This window comes from Hippichthys cyanospilos, chromosome 11, assembly GCF_059441005.1.
Source record: "Hippichthys cyanospilos isolate Australia breed blue-spotted pipefish chromosome 11, RoL_Hcya_1.0, whole genome shotgun sequence".
NCBI classification, from domain to species: Eukaryota; Metazoa; Chordata; class Actinopteri; order Syngnathiformes; family Syngnathidae; genus Hippichthys; species Hippichthys cyanospilos.
Window position 1 is genome coordinate 14,459,067 of NC_142379.1, and position 19,847 is coordinate 14,478,913.

At 37.0% G+C, this 19,847-nt stretch overlaps 1 protein-coding gene across 1 annotated transcript in view; it reads right to left on the minus strand.

Moving 5' to 3' along the window:
* Nucleotides 1–19,375, minus strand: part of lsamp (limbic system associated membrane protein) — a 368,199-nt gene extending 348,824 nt beyond the window's left edge. Inside the window, exons 1-2 of the mRNA XM_088427837.1 lie at nucleotides 19,237–19,375; nucleotides 12,953–13,039 (exon numbers count right to left, since the gene is read on the minus strand). The gene's annotated coding sequence lies outside the window, so the exon portion shown is untranslated. The remainder of the gene's footprint in view (nucleotides 1–12,952; nucleotides 13,040–19,236) is intronic.
* Between the last annotated feature and the right edge of the window lie 472 nt (nucleotides 19,376–19,847).

The following is a 19,847-nucleotide window of genomic DNA, read 5'->3' on the forward strand; positions in this document are numbered from 1 at the left end:
GCTGAAATACATTTTCAGTGCACATTTTTAGGGAACAATTCATGCAAGAGTTTCACAATTTACCACACTTACAAATGAATTTTCACTTATTCACTTGTGTTTTTTATTTTTTTTAGAAGTGCTACAAGGCATATGGGATGATGTGCTGCCTGTCAGGCCACTATTTCACAGTATCGTAGCAAAGATATAAAAAACAAAATCATTTCAAGGAAGCTTATCCTTCTCAATAAACTGTATTTACAAGTAATGTATGACACGAACAGCCTTGGTGCCTTTTTTTTTAAATTCTGGAAGCAAAGTCACAAATAACTCTCATCCAACTTCATAATCTTTGGTTCCTAGAGAGAGTAGTCTCTGAGGTGAACCATACAGTGCTGTTCTGAAATCACATTCACACAGTATCGATCTGAAATGAAATTCAAACAAAATCAAGCGCTGACTAATGTTCATTTTTTTCAAGTGAAGTTCTTTTATTTTTTACCTTGATTGTTTTTTTTTTTTTTTTTTAATAATAATGTTATATCATGTGGGCAACCAAAATACAGAGGCGGTCAACTGGTCTCGACTGCGAGCAATGAATTGGGCACCCCTGATTACATACATACATACATACATACATACATACATACATACATACATACATACATACATACATACATATGTACATTTTTAGAAAAATACTGTATGTGCAATAACAGAAATCTTTGGAATCATTAACATGTTTATATTTACACCACGGTGCAGTTTTTAGTGAGAAGTGCCAGTTTGAATTATCAACTCAATATCAACAATTTCAATGATCAACCACCTATTCATTCATTTTCTGAATTGCTTATCTTCACTTGAGCGTTAATCATGTTCATACAGTATTGCTTAAGTTAAATGTTTTGTATTTAAATTTCAAGGTTGAAAGTAATTGTGTATATATTTTGAAAATATTAGTTACTTCATCTGTCTCTTCTTAGTCTTTAGCCCCTTATTTGAATTGCTTTGTTTAGCTCCTAGTTAAAATAAGTGAGTCACAAGTCACAACACTATACTTTGCTGAAAATCTGCCATTGCAACTTGCAGCTGTTTAGTTTCATTGTTTTGGGACTGCCAAAGGTAGCCTTATAATCTCACTGGTAGAGTCTCTTTACATTTTGTTTTCTGCTCAGCTCTTGGGTACATTTCACTCAACGATATTAGCGTGCAGTGCAAACATAATGTGCAACACTACCAGGACAGTGATAAGGAAACAAAATAGTGGCACCTTTTCAAATTCTGCTTAAAAAATATTATGGTCTTTGTTTCAAGCATTCGTGTGTCACCACATCCCTTTTTTATAATACAGGATTTTTAATTTATTTATTTGCAGATGGATGATGGATAAACTCTAGAATACTGTAGACACAAAAATACTCCTGCTAAGTAGGTATGGACCTCAGATGTTGGCTTTTTTGAGTGGAACTTCGATTTAATGTCTGAATTGTAATGTGTGTGTGTGTGTGTGTGTGTGTGTGTGTGTGTGTGTGTGTGTGTGTGTGTGTGTGTGGGTGGCGTGTGTGTGTGTGTGCGCGTGTGTGTGTGTGTGCGTGTGTGTGGGTGTTGGGGGGGGGGGGGGGGGGGGGTTGTGCTTGAAAAAAAGTGAAATTAAGTTAAATTACTATTATCTACTACCATTGCCTGACAACTAGTGCAGGGTGTCCCCACCTACTGCCTGTTGACATTACTATTAAATAGTGGAAGGAAGCATTGCGTCACATTAATGAATTCATATTTGTATTCACCCCTATTTGTTACAGTAATCCTTTTATAATGTATTACGTAATTGGAAGGGTTTTTTGTTTTGTTTTAATCCCTAGGAAGAAAAAAAAACTCATTATCACTGCAGGGGCTGAGGCGACAGTTTTTGCAATAAACACTCAAAGCAGCTGTTTCATAAATACATCATTCTCAGGAGGATGTTTATAATCTCCAAGATATGAATTATACATTTCTAGATGAGTTCTGCCTATCACAGATGAGTGAAGAAAAAAAAAAAAATCAGGGTTTCGCAAGCAAGCACAGCGGTTTCCGCCTGGTGTATCATGCAAAACAATAATTTATAAAGTTTGCACTGTCCTTTATTCAGAAGCAGCTCGCATGGCAATTTTATATTCAAGAATACACAGAAGAGGACAACAAGTGACTCCTATCAAATCAGATAACTGTTGAACGTGCTGCTTGGAAAACGAACAGTGGCATGGTCCACTGTAGCATCAGAACACACAGCAAACAGGGAAGGGACAAAAACTGTATTTTTGTACTTCTGTTGTTTCTTTTTCCACTTTTGGTTATTGTTTTGCAAATCACAGATCAGATGTCACTTAGACATTTCTAATATTACAACAACATTGGAAGTGAAACTTAAGACAGGTATCTTCGGAAGAAAAAAAAACAATACGCGTGAGTAAATACAGTTTTCACCTTGCAAACTGTGACTATAAAAATATAAACAATCCTGTTCAAATTCTTTTTTTTTTTTGGTCTAAAAATGACACCAAGAAATATAATTGTGAAATTTTATCTACCATATTTTGGCCAAAAATGTGTACAATCAATCACTTCAATAGGGTACGCACCAAAAATAATGAAACAATAAAATAAATGGGAGCCAACCCACATTTGTCACCATATAAAGTGTCCTCATATTTACCTGGATTAATTGTTTTAGCAGGGTTTTCCAGAATGTATTTATTCATTCGTTGCTTTCTAACAGATGTCTGGTTTTGTGTTAATACAGACTATTTTGATCTGTTTATAATCCCTGCACCGTGTCTTGGACCTCATGTCCAGTAAAAGTCCCAAAGCATGATGTGGCTACCGTATGGCGTTCTTTTGGGTAAGATTACTTTTGACTAATTCCAACTCGGTTTATTGTTTACAAATGATGAATTGCAAGTAAGGTGAATATTTTGCATTACAATAGAAGTATCAATTGTTTTCAATTGGAAACTCCTTTTCAAACGGTGTAAGCTACATTGTTTCTCCTTGATTTTTTATTTCATGATCATGTTCAAAATATATATTCATTCGTCCTTTCATTCAAACATACCTTTTGGATTTATTGTTGAAATGCTCAGCCTTAGTTTCATGACTATAACACAGTTTGCCAAAAAAAAATGTGATATTGTGGCTCATTTTGTAAAGTTTATTTCATTAGTTAATAATTTTAAATAAATGTTATGTCACGTTGGAGGGAATAATGAACAGTTTGAGATAACAATTGCTGTTATAATGCTGCTATAATCTTTTATGCTTCTTCTGGGTGAAAAGCTGTCAAGATAAGCCTACTAAAATATCGGAACTTTGTTTGGGCTTATTCAGGTGCAATGCAAATTATGGATAGGTGTGATGACTCCCATTTAAAATACTGTAACTACTATGTACATTCTCAACATGTGTTTCCAGTCATAGACTTATTTTTTTTTTTGTTTAATATTGGTATATTTTTTTAGTTAATTTTTAATCATTTAAATGGTACAAGTTAGAAAGCAATTCCTGGTGGAAAAAAAGGTTTGGAAATGGTCAACATACCTCTAGAACAGGGATGTCCAAACTCGGTCCTCGAGGCCCGCTGTCCTGCATGTTTTCTAGGTTTCTTCAGCAAGCTAAGCAGAAGCCTCATGATGATCTTGATCATTTGAATCAGGTGTGTCAGTGAAAGAAACCTGGAAAACACGCAGGACAGCGGCCCTCAAGGACCGAGTTAGGACACCCCTGCTCTAGAAAGACAACCTTAAAAAATATCCTAATGTCAATTTCCATTTTAGCTTCAACTTTCAAATTACATTTTTTTTTTACATGAATAAATGCAAGATAAAGAGAATTTGGAGTGGTGACAGCTGGTCTTGTTTTTGTTTTGATGCCCCATTAAAAGAGGCCATTTAAGTCACAAGTTTTTGTTCAAGTTTTTGACACTGAAAAGTCAAAGTTGTTGCTGTCTTCTAGTGAGGACTGAATGGGTGGCAACAATTGGAAAATTCTATAAGTTTCAGGGTCGTTGTGCATTAGTTACAGAAAATTGTGATCCCAGATAATTTTCTGCTTTCTGTTTTGTTATTTATTTATTTCTTTAATCTATCTGTATGGCCCATCACCGAACGTTCTACTTTCCAGAACGAGGCCCCTTAGTTAGGAACCTGGTGTAAAGGTTAACTTATTCATTCAACTCGAAATTTGCATTTCAAGAATCCTACTGTAGTGCCCTGTCACAGAATATTCAAAGAAATTCCTTCATTAAAATGAACAATGGTTTTGAAATTTCATACTCCACTTTGGTAAAACTGTATGGTTGCCTTAGGGGAACTGTAATGGACTTAACGACCCATGAAATATCAATAATAAACCAAGCTATACACTTTACGCGTCTAAAGTCACTGATCCCAGAGGACAAAACAAAACACATAACAATGCAATATTAATTACACCAATATTAATTCCGAACAATCCCAATGCTATCATATGCCCTATTTTATGCCACAGGGAAAACTGTCACAAAGGAACTAAAAGTAGATTTAAAATATTTTACAATAAATCTAAAAGTAGTTCTCATTACAAGACTGTCCCAATCAAACTTTTAAACCTCAGCTCTCACCATTTTCTGAGATGTTTACATCTTCACCTGGGCTTTCCTAGGAACTCCACTTTCTCCCACAGGTTCTAAAACATAATAGGTTCTCCGAACGTACAAACTTCTCTATATGTGTTCATAATTATTATCTATGTGTAACCTTCACTAATATCAGTCATACGATGTTCACTAGGATAACTGCAGTTACGATTCTTGAATCAGTACGGTATAAAAAATGCAGTGGTGACATATTATGATTTATGGGCGACGGTACCTGACTTTCTCATTTCTTTGGGACCAATTACTCCATTCATTTGGATAGATGTACACGAACAGAAGAAGAGAAAAATAAAGAAGGAAGGGAAAAATGAGGACGGAAGGTTGTATGTGCTGATGAAACAGAAATTCTGAGCTTTTTCATACAGTATGTTTATGTATGTATGAAGGAGCATGTACTGTATGAGTATAGTAGCGTTGACCACTTTATACTGTATATACTGTAGTATTAAACAACTATCGACCGCATGTTATTCATAGCGCATAAAAACAATAGGATTTAAGGTACATTTTGGCTAAGGTTTGCATTAGTAAAATAAAATTGTACCTGAAGTCTTCAAGTCCTCTTATTTGATTCTCATAATACAGAAACTAAGGATATATAATGACACACTTTTTTTTCCTTAATTTCGATGAACCATTTAAAACGAAGCACACGATGTGTATAAAAAAATGCCACCTGCAAAATGACAATAATGCTCTTGCCTTTTGGTTTGAAAAACATGTCACAAAGGAATCTGATTCAAGTAAGAGATACAACCAAGACACAAAGGCCGAAAGCCTGCAAATGGGTGTGATTTAGTGGCCAATTATTCTGCGCCCGAGTGAATGGCACTGTTTCAACTGCTCAAGGCTTGTGCTGAATACCAAAGAGGAGAGAAGCAATAGGAGAGACAAGCACACAATGCAGGGAAGCAGCAGTCCTGCAGTGAATAAGTGACTTACTATCGCATTACGGAAAAATGTGACCTTTTTAGTCAGGCAAAAATTAGGGATTCAAAAGGTGAGGTCAGTAATAAATCACAATATTTTCAGTCTTTTATATGCACCACAGACCATGTTATCTATATAGTAAATATTTATGTTCCAGTGAGGAAATCTGTTTACCAAGTTGCCAGACCGCTGAATATATTATCCCCTACTCATTGGTGCCAGCATGGGGATATATTACATCATGCAAAATTGTTTAATTGACACCCTTTGAAGAAGAAAAAGAAAAAGGAAAAAAAAAGGTGCGTATTTTTTTTTAGATACTTTGTGAAAATTGGGCCTTTAATTACGCAAACTTTGTAACGCAACACAATTTAGTAACATAATACAGTAATCAACGCATGCCCTGCCATTGACGCCTGTTCATGTTTGTTAGAACAAGCGTGTTCACTGCTTCTGATATTGGGACATGCATAATACTTTTTTGTCATTTTTTTTTCTTACTGTGAACGGATGGTAGGTGATTTCAAACTGCTCGTTAGTGAATTTCAGACTTGTAAACAATACTATGTAATGTGAAACAATAGGAACATTTTAGGATGGTAGAAGCTCCCCATTAGCGCCATTGTGTCAGGCTAGTGCATAGCATCTCAGTGGTAATCCCTATTGTGTTTACAACCTTACATTGAATGTTATTTTGTTTTGGAAAATGTCATTTTTCTCTACCATTACTTAAAGAAGACATATGTGACAAGTTTAGATCACTGTTTCAACCTTTTTGAGCCCCTTTTTTCCCCTGAAAAATATTGAGGAAAACAAGCAGCCAAAAATTTTAAAATGTGAATTTCTATGGGCTTTATGAACAATTTAAAATAATTGTAATTATAGTTGTATCACAAGGAATCAAATAAAAGCAGATTTAGCTTGTTTGGTACCTAAGAACTAGAGATGGTGTTTAAGTACAATCGGGACCATACAGCAATTGGATAACTTTTCACCACACACCAGGGACAATGATAACAGCCCTGGTGAAAGTAAATACAAAATGAAAGATAGCTTTAGTGGTATTGCTTCGGGCCAGAGGATTGTACAGTGATCCCTTGCTATGTTGTGCCTCTCCTATCGCACCCTTGGTGTATCACTTTTTTTTTTTTAAAGGACAGTCACCTCACAGCAGGCATAATGCACTGCAGCAGTCCCACGCTCAATACTAATGTGGAGTCTGACGCGATCTAACAGCCCTAAAAGGAAATGGATGGTTTGTTGGACAATCGTACATGAGAGAGAGAGAGAGGGGGGGGGGGGGGGGGAGGGGGGGGGGGGTCATGCAGCAAGATATTCTACAGTACATACTTGAGTTCACCCACCAAACACAAAAGAAGACCTGTCTGTTAATATTCAAACAATACTTTCAGACAAGGTGATTGATGGCACAGGTGCCAATGATGAACAAGACTGACATCTCTGTTCCTCTTAAAGTACTGTGCTGCACATTATGTTAAAAAAAAAAAAAAATTGGACAATTATGTTACCAAAAAAAGATACATTGGATCATTATCCACGGCACACCTGACTATATCTGACAAAACACTACCGTGCCACAGCAGAGTGGTTGAAAAAGTTTTTTTCCAGGTTTCCAAGCTGTACAATGATATTCATGTAAAAAAGAAAATGAAGGATGTACAATTTTCAAGACAGTCCAGTAAGTCTTCATTACGGCTGGAATCGGTAATGCCAATTAGTGAGCTCCTGTCTAACAGCAGAGTGTAAGTCTAAAGGATTTCACAGAAAAATTCATTTGTGATGCAGACTGGCGAGGAACAATATGCCCTTCACTCAACATGGATATGAGCATGAAACATTTCAGCCAGGAGAGTTGCATTATATATGTTAGACTTGTTTTACTTGAAACTTTAATTCGGAAAGTAATTACCAGAATGTAGAGTGATCCCAGCGATAAAATTAAAGAAGACTGTCAAGACTGCAACTTTAATAATACTGATTTGAGGAATGTTTTTTTTTCATCATTCTGGCACATGCATCAAAATGTAATCCCTACAGCTTCCAAACTATTTTAGAGCAAACACATATTGTGCTGTGGACCAAAGTGTCATTAAATCTCATTAGATTCCATGCACAGAGTAATGGCAAGTGTGATCAACCAATTTGCCTGTTAAAAGCATGCTGCAGTCTTTGATGCCTCCACCCACCAGTAGCTGTATTTGCAGTTGCTAGTTTTTATTTAGCCCTAGAAGGTATCTTTTTTTTTTCTTTTTTCATTTGTTTTTGTTGAATAATCTTTTTTGCATAGAGTTTTGCATTCATTGAGTATTATTTTTGAGGGGTCATGAATGCAGACAAATATGTTCACTATGTTTATTTACATTAAAAATTGATTAACGAGAAATGTATAATCGTATGCATGCAATGGTACAAATTTAATCTGTTCACAATATCCGCCTGCCTGACTTTGTAGTTGTTCCTGTCCTGTTTTCCCCGCATCCTGGTTCAGTTACACTTTTTTGCGATTTAAAAACAGACTTCTGCCTCTACTCCTTGCCTCTTAGCTTTCCTGCACTTGGCTCCACAAAGCCAACAACCATGCCAGCTTTTGAGCCAGCCATGCTGGCCGCTGACAGTTAGCTACTTGTAAAATGGTGTGCTCATGCATTGAATTTGTTCACATCCTCTACATTTCCTGGGACTAAACCCCCTCTCTCCATAAAACCTGGTGGCACCCCTGCTGTAATGAAATGTCACTGAACCAATTCCTGACTTTTTAGACTTGATTCACTTTGAAGACCCTAAGTGTGTCTGAGAATGTGAAAAATGATGAGTTGTGGAAACTTGGGTTATGATTCCAGAAAGCATACCAGCCCAGCACTTTCTTTTAGCTTTTAAAGAAAGCATGCTACTTTTCAAGGAAGAATAAAAAATATGCGGCTACAATGAGTGAAATCATCACACGAAGGTCCAAGAGGTATGGACACGCACTTGAAAATGCCCCCAACTCTTCCAGAATTTTTTTTTTCTGACAATTTTTTGACAAACTTGATGATAAAGAGATTCTCCTTTTTCTTGTCAAGTACACTTATAAACAACATTTAAATTCTGCATTTGTAACAGAGGGCAGTTTAAGGGCTTGGAAAGCCTGGTACATACAACCTGGTATTACATGATGATTTGAATCACTTGGCCAGGGCTGGTTGCACTCAGTTCTCTTAGTGGAGCACCCAAAACATAGAGGAACCTACAAGACAGTGTTGAACTGATGAAAGAAATCATTGAATGAAATTTAGAATAAACCAGGAACACATCATTGTAAAGTGGTACCTGTACAATGCAAATTGGTGTTGAAGGGATCTTGTTGAGGTAATTGTTGAGAAAATGTGCTTACAATAATATATTAATTAATATATAAATTAAAAAAAAAATAAAAATCTCAACGAGAGCTTTCCACAATTTGGAATATCTTCACCATGCAAATGCACTTTTTTTTTTTTTACCCTTTTTTTCCATTAAATGCAAAACTATACAACTAATCTACACCTTAAGACATGGACTATTTCTGGGTAATATCCTGAATATGTTTTCGGAAGGAGTGTAGCTATAATCTAAACAAAAATTGCTCACTGATGACAAATAAAGGTTTTGTGCTCCTACAGGTGCAGTCAAATTAGGAAAAGCCAGAAAACTCAGCTAAGGCAATGTCCAAACTTTTAAACTTTAAAGATCAAAAATGTTCAAATATACAAGTTTAAAATAAATGTAAACATTTTTGAGAGCTACGTGCATGAGGAAGGGCTTGACAACGCATTGTAGAATTCAGACTCGACTTTGAAAAAATGAAGTTGAAGGAAAAGTACCAAGCACTTGAGTCCACATGCTAAAAGCAGAGTTGTTACATATCAAATTATTGTAGCAGTCTTTCAGTTGGGTCACCCACCAAGCCTGTGCGCTCAAAAATGATGAATGTCTTTACATCATAGTGCGAAGTGAAATATCACAACACCTTCTGATGAGATCACTTTTAAATGATGATGAGAGCAGATGATGAGATAAGAAATGATAAATTGTACACAGAGCTGAAAAGGAGGATAGGAGTAAACAACAGATGAGCTAAACGACTGCCTATCCCACTTTAATTCATCATGGAAAATTAAGCACATGGTGTTCATGGAGATCTCAAGGGCGTTGCTCGTTTTTTATGACTGGTGTGGGTTGAATATCAAATAACTAATAGTCTCGCACTGCCTAAAAAGAAGGAAGCTCATTCAACTGTGCTTTTGCAAAATATGTTTTTGACTGCTTGTGGACACTTTGCCAACATCTATACATCAGTACGAGGGGGCATTTGAATTCTTGGATTTCAACTCAAAAGTATTTTGCGCAATTACAATGCATATTTGCAGAATGTCACTTTAGGTGACCTTAATTTCCCTTTCACTAGCAGAAAAATAGAGCAGTTGCCCAGAGCATGCACTTGCATGAGCAAAACCTTCTAGTAGGTCATTCCACACATAAAAGATACTTACTGATGCCAGATTTCAATCATGGGGGAGCAGCGGGGGTACTTCTTATTAACCAAACATTGCAGTCTGTATTTCTGATTTCCTACACCAGTCGTAAAGCATTGATGCACGTCGTTATGTTGAATTTAAGCGACATTATTTTTTCTTTCATGAATTAATATTTTCCTTAGATCTTCTGTGTCCATAAATCCATGTTCCTAAGTACTCACTGTAAGGGTCATTAGTGAGCCTTGAATGAAATAAACTCTTCTCAAGTCCATTTTCCTCGGTCATTAAATGAGGTAGAGAAGATCGTTTAATTCCGGCGCCTCTCCTGATATGTCTCAGATAATTCCGTACTTGAGGTTTGATCAGAAAATAAGACTAATGGTAATGTGCATCAGTGAGCGCAACAGTTTTATCTCCATCTTACTTGCTGGCTATGCTGCACCCCCACCACTTCCATTCCAAAACTCCCACAGTTATGAGCAAGAGGTTATTATGCCCTCTCCCAGACCGTGATCACATCACCAATCCAATCTACTTGACATTGTCAAGAAAGATGACAGTTACGGAGAGAAGGATATTGATGCAGTTCCTTGGGAAAAACCATTAGAAGTGACATACACATGTACAGAGGTTCAGAACGCTCATAATTTCTTTTCAGGTAACTAAGCAAGAAATATATTAATTTAGATTCTCTGATTACATAAATCATAGCTGTGTAGAATAAATCAAAGTTCAGTGATACAATAAGTGCAAACTGCAAATGGTGTATTGTGGACCAGATTACAAATAGCCTAATTTGTGATCTGTGGTTAGAATATGCAGTAGATTAAGTGAAAACTGAGACATAAAGAATCCACAATGTGTCTTCGGGGTGGGATGGATTCCATTGATAGTGCACAACTGTGCCTGGGCATTACTTATTCAAATTAGTCTGTATCACTGGTTTCTCAAGATAACACTATCTGCTTAAACAAGTGTGTCATTACAGAAATTATGCATACAGTATTCAGCAACAAAATGTGCAAGCCCTGCAGGAATGCAATAAATGGCATCTTGAGACCTTCAATGATTGTGTATGTGGACCTAAAACTGGGGAAGAATTGAAAATATGAATTTCACAAAATATAACTTTTGACTACAAATTAAGAGCACCATATGAGCAAAGGTGTATGAGCAAAAGTAAGGCATTGGAATTCCACTCTAATGAGAATACTGAAATTGTGGGTTCTCCATGTGTCCATCTAATGTGTCCATTAATCCAACAGAATGTGAGATTAAGTCACCACGACAGCAAACCGGAGTTTCATTCAAAGTTGCAGAAATGGTAGAATACCTATTTACATATATTTTTGTTAGACCTCATACCGAGCTTAAAAACCGATGATTGACTGTTATGTTTTAATTTGCCATTGATTAGTTCCACGTATTATACGTTGTTTTAATTGTTTGAGGGGTAACATGCCGGGGTGACTAAACTTGGGCGTCAGGGTTTTTTTTTTTTTTTTTTACCCAATAACCTGATTCATATGACCAGCTTGTTAGTGAGATCAGCAAAAGCCTGAACATGATTTTGATCATTTGAATCAGGTGAGTCAGGAGAAGAACCTGGAAAAAAGCAGAACAGCGGCCCACCGGGACTGGACACCCATCCACTAATGTGATCATCTTTTTCTTTAAAACAGATAATGTATACTTTTTTTGCTGTTGTATTACTTCCCTGTTTCGTTAAGTAATTACATTTCACCATGGTAATGGTAATTTAATTATAATAAATATTCATATAAAATATTTCTGACTGAAGTTGGTTTTGCTTTATTGACTGAACTTGAATGCTGTCTAAAGGTCATTGATATATTTACTTGTGCATCTCAGTTTTGGGGATGGTAAACAGCTTTATTTTATCATTTTCAGAAGTGTACATTTTCCAAATTTAACTGGTCCATCATTCGTCATTCATTGTCAGTCTATTATTGTATTTCACCCATGCTTTCGTCGTCACTTGATCTCGACCAGAGGTGGGCATTTCACAAATATGTGCTGGTCCGTCATTTGTCGACAAAACCAGCCAAGACAGCCAAGGCCAACAAAGAGTCCTAATAATGCTCATATAATGTCCTATTCTTAGTATTCAATTTTCTTTTTCAATGTTTGTCGCTTTCAGGGGCTCAGCTGGGCTGGGGGTTGCCAGCCTAGCACTCTCTGTTGACAAGCTGCCGCTGTTCTGAAGCTTGTTATGAAACGATTATGGTGGCAGCTTAGAAGTAGTCTAAGTAGAGTGAAAAGTAATAAATAAAAGAGATTTATACACGGGCATTTGTTGTTCAGCTTTCTGCCTTGTTTTCAAATGAATCCCTTCTGGGACAATGTTTGGTGGACATTTTAATTTTCCATCTGTGATTGTGTGTGACATAAAACAGATTCAGCACCTCTTATTCTACCCAAAATAAGTGCAAACAGTAAAGCAGAACATTAGAGAAAGGTCTATGTCTATAGCAAAACATTAATGACAGACTGAAAAAATAAAGATGAATGAAATGAATATATTATAATGCAATTTTTGTCCTTTGTCTTCTTGAAAAATAATTCATTTAAAATTCAAATATTAATATGAACATGCCTCTTTTAACTAAGCTCTAGAATAGTATTTACGGCTTAAGAAGGACTTCGGTGGCTGGAGCTGCTAGTGAGATAGGCCAAATGTGTACGGCTCATCAACCAGGACGGAGAGCAAATTGCCCCATCTCACCCTTTCTTGATAGAACAAGCTTCTGCCGGTCCTGAGCCAATACCTAGATGATGTTAATGTCAGTTGAGCGTTTCACTGCTGGGATCTTCCAGACACCTTACTAACCTCTGGAAGTGTGACAGAATACGCAGGTGCTTCATAAAGGTCTGCAGCCTTGACGGTTGTCGTCTCCTGTCAGCTGTGTCTCGCTGTCTATCACACACATTATATACTTTAAATTAAAATGGACCTTTTTGTCACACAACGTGTTAAGCATGACACCTTAACAAGACTTGTGATATTACCTTTCACTGAGTTAATTGCAGTTTTACTGTACTGTATGGCACATTGAGACATAAAAGCAAACACTTCCATACATGTGAGTCTGATATGCAATTAACTTGTAAAAGAACAACGCGTTTTTTGCGTGAGGTATTAAAGTTATCATAAATAAATTTGGTATTCAGTTTAATTTAGGATGTCTAAATACATGAATCAAGCATGACTCTTGATAATCTAGAATTTTTTTTAATAAGACGTGTGTGTATTTATGTTTCGTTGTACTGATGATACATTGCATTATTTGACTGTATACAATTTATCTACAATTTGAATATCATGTAATAACTTAGCGAAAACAAGGGGTAGGACTCGAAAAGTATTTGAACTTCTTCCTACTCCTTTTGAATACGTAAACTACTTAAGGCTGTATTCATTGTTGATGTTTTTTCTTTTTAATCTTAGTTTATTCTTATTTTATGACTTACATTTCATTTTGTATTGTGTTTATATGTTCAATAAATCAAATAAAAAAGGTGCAATTTGGTCAGCGTGAAACTTCTTAAAGCAACAGTATAGTGTTGTTTTGGCTCTCACAATCAACTTATTTTTAAATAATTTAAATATACACCAGAAACAATCTTTCTGTAAGGCATCTGAGTTGATTTTGCTGCATCAAAGAACAGTAACGAGCATGCCTGCACCAAAGGAAGCAGTGCAAGCGCAAGCCATGCCCCACTGTTTTGCAAATGAACGTGCATGTTTACATTCATTAGATATTTTCTTTCTTCAAACCTCAGCCTTTCCACTACTTTGGTCAACTGAAAAAATGGTCTTATCAGGCCATATGACAATATGTTCTGGGCAGCCTCAGGCTGAAAAAGTATATGTTGTGGGAATTTTAACAATTTTCTCCATAATCCAGTCATTTTTATTTTACGATTTGTCACAATATTCGTGACGGGCAGTAGGGGGAAGGGGACGCTCAGTCCTAGAGGCTCAAAGGTGCATTACAGTCTAGCTTTTGGTCTACCACAGATGCCCACACCTTCCGTCCCGTCCTGCCATTGTGTGATGGCTCCCTCTTGTTTCTCATGTTTTGATCAAGGTCTGACATGCTTTTCATGTTTTGTCAAGGCTTTCTGCAGATGAAAAATAGCAGTGAAGGACATTTGTGGCTCATTCAAATGAAACTCCTCTGCCGGGCTGGGCTTTATTCTCCCTCTAAAGTCATCATAACCAAGGGGCATTCAGTCGGTGCAGGGGTGAGTGCATATTATATACGGCAGCAAAATGAATGTTTTATCATATTAGTTTGAAAAACAGCTGCTTATTCATACACACACTGCACTGTGTGTATGTCATTGGCAGAAAATATGAGCACGTGTGCTCTGTCCCTTTCTCGCTTACACACACAAATATTAAACAGGTACGTCACAGTACGCATTACATTATACAGTTGAACTCCTCTACAACAAAATCATGTTTGCAGCCAGAATGTTTTCGCAGCAGGGGACTTTTCATTATAGCAAATCTACTGTATATCTCGGACATAAACGTAAAAAAATATGTTGTGCAATCTACAATCTGACTGAAGTTAAAATCAAAACAACCCAACATTGAAAAAAGAAAGAAATGGCCAAATCTACAATAAGCATTCAATGTCATACTTACATCAACTCCGCGCAGTTCCATGTGTCAAAATGAGGTTATTTCGGCAACCAAGCCACTCCACGTGAGCCAGATTTTCCGCAAAGCGTACCTTCCGAAATTTCTTTGCGAGAGGAAAACATGGCAGAAGAACTATCGCTTATGGAAGGTCGCCGGTACAAACACCTTCATGATTTGGCTGAAAAGGACTTGCGGGATCTAAATACCGTAAACAACTCCTGGCAAGCACCACAATGAGGAGGGATGAGGAGTCTTTGAAAATGTTTTATAGCTTGATCTACTAGGATTCGCTACCTCTGTTATAGTGTGATTTGTATGCTGCAGACTCCATTTACTGCCACCTATAGTTTGGGAGAATATCTTCTGACTGCGGGGTAAAGCCGCACTGACTATAAAGTGCTGCAAAATGCATGTTGGCGTGTCAAGCATACACCAAGCTAGACTTTTGCTGCAGGCTTGTTTTCGCCAAAGTGAATTTCAGTGCAAGACAAATGCAGGAAAAAAAACAACATTTTGTATTATGCAACGGGGGAATTTCATTGTATGGGAAGTAAGAAAGAGGGAAAGGTGTCAATGCATGGATTTCTTTTCACGCTGGAGGGTATATTTGCACATGCACGTTTAGTTGTAGAGGAGTTTTACTGTATATGAAGATGAGGCTTAGCTTTAGAATAGTGTGGTAAAAGGTTGTGAGCATGTCTCAAACCATGAGCCCGATGCCAGACAATCATGAAACATTGCACCAATCCACGTCAGACCCGCTGAGTACCACATATAGGGAAGTGTCATAATTGACAAAAATGAAAAAGCAGATATACCTTAAGGAAATACAGTACATAAATTGGATGTCTCTCTTCCCGATTTTGTAGCATTCACCATACAGTCAAATGTGTGTCACATCACATCATAATGACGTGGAATTTTTTCTAATTTAAAATCCTTTCAGCCATCCATGGCAATCATGGCTAATCACTTTAGCTTATGCCGTAACCCCATCTCGTCTCATTTCCTGTTATGGTTGATACATGGTTTGAAGCTTCAAAGTATATGTAAGTTAATAGCATCACTATCAACAGATATCAAAGCCAAGTGATGGTTTTCAGTTTCTGGCAAAAATGCATTAAAGGAATGGTCAAACAGTTTGAAGATTTCCAGGAAGTATGAATGTCATTAAAAGTGCTGCACCCAGATGATACAGTACATAGTTTGCAAACTACAATAATTAGCTAGCTCCCCAACTGTGTGTGCCAAAGGGAGAAATGAGAAAAATGCATCTCATATTGAGTCCAAACAACAACGACAAAAAAAAAAAAAAACATACAAGAAGGAATTTTGTGATAAGTAACATGACCGAAAGCCGTACAGAACCTCATAGGGACAGGCACAGTTGCAAATCTTTTCAAATTACATGGTGTTCCTTCAAGCAGACATCACTTGGGGCATGTACTGTGAAGTGAGCACAACAGATCTCGGCAATCCTTTTGTTCACTTGCTTGATAAACACACGCATGCCCAGTAGCACACTCCCAAATGCACACACAAACACACTCTTAGAGCTTCAGTCATATTTCGTCATTTTGTTTTCTTCATCAACAGTTTCATGTTTTCCTTTTATGAAGTAGTATCGTGATACTAAATAGATACATTCAAATTACATTTGAGTAGAAAATGGTGACAATTGGCTCAACTTATTCTAAATCTAAAATTTAACAAAAGCCATTTCATCTTCTGGGAATAAAATAAATAACAGATATAGTTGTTGTTTTTTTGTTTAAATCTTTTATCTGATACGCACTGACCAGGAACACATCCATGTCAGTATTAAAATTAAACCATTGGTTCAGCAGGCTACTCTATAATACTGTTCAGAATTAACTAATAATGTTTCTATTAAATGTTTTTTACTCATGCCTATGTCATTATAAAACTGCACCACACCCTTTATACTGTTTGCAATATATATCCTCTGATGATTTGTGTTGAAATGACAATTTTTAACAAGGCCAGTGCTTGGTCTCACAGTTTTCTAGAGGAAACGGGTCGCAGGAAAGAGGATCATCAATGATTTTTCTTCCCCACTTTACATATCTGTAAACATATGAATATGAACACTTTTATGCAAACTGTAACTCTACATTGGTGGTGTCCAAACAACAGTTCTGTGACCATATGCGGCCCACCCTCCACTTTATGGTGGCCTGTGACACTGAGTAATGCTAAATATGTTTGCAGCCAGAAAATTTTCACAACAGGGTACTTACATATAAAGAGATATTCAAAGACACAATTCAATTTGAAGCTAATACAGTGACATAATCCATTCATTACCATTACAACCCTGTGGAAACTCAAGGTAATTCAGACAAAAATATGTTTTTTGCTTTATCACCCTTAACAGAAAGACATTGGTTGGTTTATCATCTTTTCGTATGATAAAATAAAAATAAAACGTCACATTCTATTTTCTGTATACAGCCCTTGGGGAAAAAACATTTACACACCCCTGATCTACGTATTTGTAAGACGAATGTTTCGCAATAAAAATACACAGCATCATTATTTGTCAAATCTATCTTGGGCAAACAAAAATGGTGGCGTTTTAAGTCTGCCAAACACAAATCATGTGTTAGTCATCATTGTAAAAGAAGTATTTTCAGTTCATGTTTATGTTTGCTACAAACCCCCAGGATGACAGAAGAATATAGATGGAACAACACTACTCTTAAATCAAGACGCTTCAGAAATATTCATTAGCTTTTGCTGCAGGTCAACTGCATTATTCTCTGAAACTAAGTGCATACATTTGTTACCTAACAGCTTAATGAAAACATACAATCCTCACTGAGATTGTAAAATAAAAAAAGTCATATTGTCAAATCTCCATTTCGCCAGCACTCATTTTACTCTTTCTTTTTGTCATCTTCAGCAATGTCAACACAACACAGCTGCATGCATAAAAGTGCTAAGCAAACATATCATATCAACATATCTGGATCAAGAACTTAATCTCCTGGGGATTCCACTGATAGATATCATTCCCGGTGACTTTTTGCTCCATCGCCTGCTCCCACTTCATCCGGGCACCCTGCTTCCGGATGGCCACTGCCCTGCTGGTTTGATCTTCTTTGGCTGAAGCTCCCACCTCGTTCTGCACCAACCTATGCCTCTCTCTTTCACTGACGTAGTCTGGTAGCTGGTTGGCTCCCAAGTCCCGCTCTGCCTTGCACCACTGTCCCCAGGGTAGCCTTATGCTTCAGCCGTGACTCTGCTTGCTGAACCGCGTCGGCTGCCCTCACAAGAATCCCTGACCCGGACACTTTGGTATCTCTGGATCCAGAGTACTGCAGGTGTTCCCGTACCCATGTCACGATGAACTCCTCCTTGACTGAACTTGTTGGCGTTGGCATACAAACCAATGCTGCTCAGGCTACGTAGTAATCTCAACCATCTTCACAGATAACTGCTCGACTGTACTTACATTAAGTCTCTCGCTGAAAAGTAAAATGACAAGAATCTAGAAACAAAGTATAGAATTGTGTAACCAGGGTGACTTGTTGTTTTTAATAAGTGCCAAAATTGACCTGAACACTGTAAATCTTTGGCCTTGAGACCTGTCAACCTCTCAAGTAATGTTTTATACCATTTTTGTGCAGCTCCATCTTCTCTCTACTATAATAGTCGATTGTAAAAGAAAAAAAATACAATCTAACGGTTTTCTATTTTCTCCTCTAATGCAACATTTGTTGATCAAAATGCTCTTCTGCCGTCCCTATATTGAGCACATGCTGTTAAATCCCCTCCATCTTATTTAGCATAGGGTCAGAAACTGAAATTTACATTTCAAGGAAAAATAAAACGGCATTTAATGTGATGTTTTTCTGCTATTTGTGTTTTTAGTAAAACACTAATCTTAGTAGGTCATGTGCAATCTACAAGCATATCCCTCTGCAATGCAAATGTGTCGCCAAAGCTCGCAGCTCTTTTGACAACGGGCACCGTGTTGTGTGTTGATGAGTACTGTTTTGCTAGAACAGAGATGATCATAAACGGAGAGGTTCGGGTATGATTATGATGTCTCCAGCTAAGTGCTTTTAAAGTGGCAAGGTATGGATGTATGTGCTCCAGTTAGAGAACACGGACGGTTGTTCCATTCAGCACGTTTATCAACTGTGCTATGCAATAGTACAGGTAAATAATAACAAATATTAACATACATACATACATAAATAAACAATTTAATACACCACACAGCAAACAACATAACACTCTAAACTTCTCAATTCGCGCAATTCAGCGCTAATCAAACACAAATAAATAGTTTGTCATAATGACGAAACTCCGTTAGCATAATTAGCATGCTAGCCGAAAGTTCGAAACAACATAATTGCAGGTGACGTCACACACAAGTTTAAAACATACAACAAGCACTAAAATCGAACATTATAAGCGAATAAACTCACCTTTGGGCGCATGCAAGCAATCACAAACGGTCTCGAACACGAATTGAGAGAAACTTTGACGATCGTGTCACGGACTCAAACTGTGTAGCGGATAAAGAAGAGGAAACGATTGAGAGCGCATTCAAGGTGCTGCGTTCATTGAATGCTTACAACGTGGGAAATTTGAAACACAGAAATCAAAAGCACGTCAAACGAAACTACAACTAGTCAAAACAATGTGTGCTTTACAACAATAACAGCTCTTTTGATCTCATCAGATTTCGCCCAAAATCTCAGTCATTCACCAGTCATTTAGGTCCCATGTATCATCCACAACCAGGCTGTCTTCACATAACGCATTCCAACGTTAAAACTACATTGTTGCAATGTTTTGCTTGCTTGTAAATTTGTCTTTACATATTGTTATTCATATTTACTAATATGATAAACAAAAAAGAAATAGTAGTAATGTTGGTCAGGATAATCATGATTTGTAATTCCATTTCAGCTCAACATATTCATCTGTCTTCTTTGTTACTTTGTAATTTATATCTGAACAAAAGTTGACCCTGGGAGGAAAGAAAATTCGTGGTTGAACTCCTTTTATGACTGTGTTTCAGTTGTGAATCCGA